Source organism: Echinops telfairi, unplaced genomic scaffold (genome assembly GCF_000313985.2).
Source record: "Echinops telfairi isolate 266 unplaced genomic scaffold, ASM31398v2 ScPeMD7_31;HRSCAF=116, whole genome shotgun sequence".
Classification (NCBI taxonomy): domain Eukaryota; kingdom Metazoa; phylum Chordata; class Mammalia; order Afrosoricida; family Tenrecidae; genus Echinops; species Echinops telfairi.
In genome coordinates, this window is record NW_022103928.1 from 8,564,236 (window position 1) to 8,569,117 (window position 4,882).

At 49.1% G+C, this 4,882-nt stretch overlaps 1 pseudogene; it reads left to right on the top strand.

Moving 5' to 3' along the window:
- Positions 1–500: 500 nt before the first annotated feature.
- On the top strand, positions 501–1,435 carry LOC101662548 (annotated as a pseudogene).
- The last annotated feature ends 3,447 nt before the right edge of the window (positions 1,436–4,882 follow it).

Sequence of the window (4,882 nt, forward strand, 5' to 3'; positions counted from 1 at the left end):
AAAAGAAACCAGCTAATCCCACTTCAGAGGCATTAGCCACTGAAAACCTTACCCGTAGCATCAAAGCATCGTCAGATACTGAAATCCTGACCGATAGCAGCAGAATATTGTCAGAGATAGTGCCAGAAGATGCGTCCCTCGGGGCAGAAGGCATTCAAAATATGACTGACCAAGAGCTACCTTTTCAAAGTAGAGTTGTCCATGATAACGTCGATGGAGAAAAGCATTCAGGACCTTCATTTGCTCATGGGGCATAACTCGCAATGAGAATAAACAACTGCTGATTGAAATTAATAACTGGAACATGGAATGTATGAAGTATGAATCAAGGAAAACTGGAGTCATCAAAAATGAAATGGAGACAAGGAGAAGCCCGGTGAGCAAGGAGTAAGCAGCTCATCGTGTTCAGCGCTCAGCGACACCAACTCAAGTCAAACGGAAGCCGTGCCCAGAGGCATTGGGACACGGGGTGGAAGGTTCGGCAGAAGCCAAGCCGTACCATGGCAAACCTCAGCGTTGATCGGAACCTGCCAAGTGTCATCCTGACGGACAAGGAGGTGCAGTGGAAGCGGGAGATAGCGCTGAAGCGGAAGGAGGAGGCGCTGAAGACAGCCTGGGCCTCCGCCAGTTCCGGCCCCTGATTCACCCGGAAGAGCATGAAGAGAGCCGCCCCTCCAGCTCCTCCTCACCAGAGACCTCAAACTTCTCGGGGGAGTCCTCCTCAGACCACTATTCCGCCTCGCCAGGCCTGATGGGGCCACCCAGCTTCTCCAACTTGGACCTGAGCAGAGACGATCCTGATGCTGCTTCGAGGCCTCTAGGCCTGTCCCAGCTCTCCATGCTGCCCCACCTGGCTGACCTGGTCAGTTACCGCATCCAAAAGGTCAAGGGCATTGCCAAGATGATGCCAGGGTTCAGGGACCTCACCTTGGAGGCTGCTCAAGTCCAGCGCCATCGAGGTCATCATGCCGTGCTCCAACCAGTCCTTCACCATGGACAGCATGTCCTGGGCCTGCGGCAGCTAGGATTACACCTACCGGGTCAACGATGTAACCAAAGCCGGACACAGCCTGAAGCTGATCGAGCTCCGCATCAAGTCCCAAGTGCGGCTGAAGAAGCTGAACTGCACGAGGAGGAGCACGTCCTGCTCATCGCCATCTGCATCGTCTCCCCAGACCGGCCCGGGGTGCAGGACGCGGCACTCATCGAAGCCATCCAGGACCTCCTGTCCAACACGCGGCAGACCTACATCCGCGGCCGTCCCCCGCCCCCGGGCAGCCACCTGCTCTACGCCAAGATGATCCAGAAGCTGGCCAACCTGCGCAGCCTCAATGAGCAGCACCCCAAGCAGTACCGCTGCCTGTCCCCCCAGCCGGAGAACAGCACGCAGCTCACGCCCCTGCTGCTCGAGGTGTTCGAAAACGAGATCTCCTGACCAGGGAGGCCTCTGGCTGCCCCTCCCCCCCTCCCCCTGGAGCCTTGGGCTGCCCAGCAGCCCTGCCCACACCCCCTGGAGTCCGCTCCTTCCTCCCTGCCCAAGCCCGGTTTCTTCTGGCCCATCCTCAGCCCCAGGCCTCCCTCTCCTCCAGGCCCCAGGTCGCCCCATCCCCGCAGACCTCAGTCCAGAGGAGTGGCTCTTTGGCCCAGAAACTCAAACGGGGCAGGGGGCAGAACCCCGCCTGGGGATGCCCCCACACACCTGACAAGGCTGATGTCAAGGGAGCAGGCAGGCAGGAGGAAAGCGTCCATTCCTCAGGGACCAAGCAACCCGACCCATGACCCGTACCTCCTCCTCCCACTGCCCAGAGACCTGGGGGGCTCTTTGCTCCTCCTACCCACCCCACTCCCACCCCCTCCTGCTGTGGGGTCCCAGAGCAGCCTGCCAGTCAAGGACGCTCACCATCAAGGATGACCAAAGCAAGGTGACTGAGGTCACACCTGTCCCCTCCCTCACCTCCACGGCCCAAGGTACCTGTCCGGCTTTCAGCGCCCCTGCCCTCCTGTCAGCGCCCCTGTGGTACCCTCACCTTCTCCCAGAAGGATCTCTTTCCCCCCATTCCTGGGGCCACCGACCCAGAACCACACTCGGCCTGCCACGTAGTTCAGCCCCTCGTTGGGAAAGCTGGCTCTTCTTCACGAAGAGTGAGTGGCTCCTGTAACCGTGAGTGGTAGGTAGCTCCAGAACTGGCTGTGGACTCTCGCCCAGGGCTCTCTTCACACAGTCCACTGAGCTCAGCAGCACCCCCTAGTGGCTGACCCCAGCCTCGGCACCCATAGGGCAGCACTGAGTGGGAATCAACTCGATGGATGTGAGTGGAGGGGCTGAGCCAGACCCTGGGGGTCAGCCCTGAGTTCTAGACAGGGCGAGTCTGGATCCTAGGTCCATTCTGCCCTTCCCTGCTGGCCCATCAGAAAGGAGGAGGAGGGGGCACCTTAGCCTTCATTTCAATGTGAATCAGATTCCCGCCCCCTGCCCCCACCTCCCATGTTGTCCAGGCCGGATGGGGCCTCTGCCTCTGTCCTGTATCATGCTGTTGCCTTACCAATAAAATGCATTTGTGCTTGTAGTGTCAAAAAAAATGAAATGGAATACATAAAGATTGATAGTCTGGGCACTAGCAAGCCGAAATGGACCGGCATTGGCCATTTTGAATTGGATAGTCATATGGTTTATTATGTGGGGAATGACAGATTCAAGAGGAATGGCGGCACATTCATCATCAAAAAATAAAAAGAATATTTGAAGATCTCGCTTGAAGTACGATGCTGTCTGTGAAAGAATTATATCAATTTGCAAACAAGGAATTCATTCAATGAAATTATTGTTCAAATGTATGCCCCAGCCCCTAAAACTAGTGATTCAGAAAGTGAAGAATTTTACCAATGTCTTCAGTCTGAAATGGGTCCAATATGAAATCAAGGCGTAGTGATAATTATTGGTGATTGGGATTCAAAAGTTGGAAACAAGAGGAAGGTATAGTAGCTGGGAAAAGCTTGAGGATGGAATGAAGGTAGAGATCATCTGGCAGGATTTTGCAAGATCGTTGACTTCATCAGGATTACCTTTTTGTAACAACACAGAAGGTGACTCTTCATGTACATAGTCTTTTCCAGATGGAACATACAGAAATCAAATTGAGTTCCCCTGGGGCAAGAGGTCTATGGGAGAAGCTCAATAACAACAGCTAAAACGAGGCCATGAGTCAATCATGGAAAAGACCAAGTGCTCATACATAAATTCAGGTTGAAGCTGAAGACAATGCAAACAAACCCTCAAGAGCCAAAATAAGACCTCAAGTCTATCCCCCCTGAATTTCAAGAATAGCTTCAGAACAGCTCTGACGCATTGAACACTAATGACGGCTGATCTGATGAGTTGTGGGATGAACTGATTGTGGTGATGATTGTATAATTCTTCTTGATGTGATTGAACAATTACATTGTAAGATATGTGAATTATATGCCAGTAAAACTGTTGGAAAAAATAATATGTGTGAACAAAGCAGAGTCGTTAAAAAAATGGGAAAGAAAGAAAAGATCAAAGTGGATGTCAGAAGAGACAGAAACTTGCTCTTAAGAGTAGAGAGCTAAGGCAATATGAAGAAATTATGAAGTAAAATAGCTGAATAGAAAACTTCAAAGGGCAGATAGAGAAGACAAAGCCAACGATTACAATGGAATGTGAAAAGACTTGGAGTTAGAAAATCAAAAAGGAAGAGCATGCTCAGCATATTTTAAGCAGAAAGAACTAAAGAACAAATTCAAACCTGGAGTTGCAATATTGAAAGATTCTATGGGCAAAATATTTAACTCTGTAGGAAGTATCAAAAGAAGATGGAAAGAATACAGAGTTACTGTACCAAAACAGACTAGTAAACATTCAACCATTCCAGCGGTAGCACATGAGCAAGAACCAATGGTACTGGAGGAAAAAGTTCAAGCTTCACTGAAAACATTAGGTAGAAACAAGGCTCCAGGAATTGGTGAAACACAACTGAAACGTTTAAACAGGCTGATGAAGCACTGGAAGCACTTCCTCATCTATGCCAAGACATTTGGAAGACAGTTACCTGACAAACTGACAGGAAGATATCTGTATTTACATCTGTTCCAAAGAAAGATGACCCAACAGAATGTACTAATTACAGAACAATATCATTCATATCACAAGCAAATAAAGTTTTGCTTAAGATCATCCAACGACAGTGGCAGCAGTATAAAGACAGAAAGCCGTCAGAAATCCAGGCTGGATTCAGAAGAGGATGTGCAACAAAGGATACCACTGCTGCTATCAGGAGGATATTGACTGAAAGAAGAGAATACCAGAAAATTGTTTACTTGTGCTTTGACTATGTAAAGACATTTGACAGTGTGGATCATAACTAACTATGGACAGTCTTGAGAAGAATGGAAACTCCAGAACAACTTGTTGTGCTCATGCAGAACTCATACACAAGCCAAAAGGTAGTCTCTCACACAGAACAAGGGAGCTACTGCATGATTTAAAATAAATAGATTTGTAGGTCAAAGGAGTATCCTTTCACCGTATTTATTCAATCTGTATGCTGAACAAATAATACAAGAAACCAATATAATGGATTGGTAGTGGCTGCAAAAATGGGCCCAAACATAATAACAATTTGGAAGATCATGCAGGAGGACCGGGCCTTGGTTTTGTTCTGTTCCATCGCTGTGCCTTGGAGCGAACTTGACAGCACCTAACCCAACACCAACACAGACAGTGGAGTCGGGCAGGTTATAGTTTTAAATAGAAGCATTGGGGTTTGGATTATATTCATGTTTGGGGTTGGTTCATACTGGTTGGCAGAAGTTTGCAAATGGGTTGTTAAACTCAGATATTATTAAAACTAAATGATATATG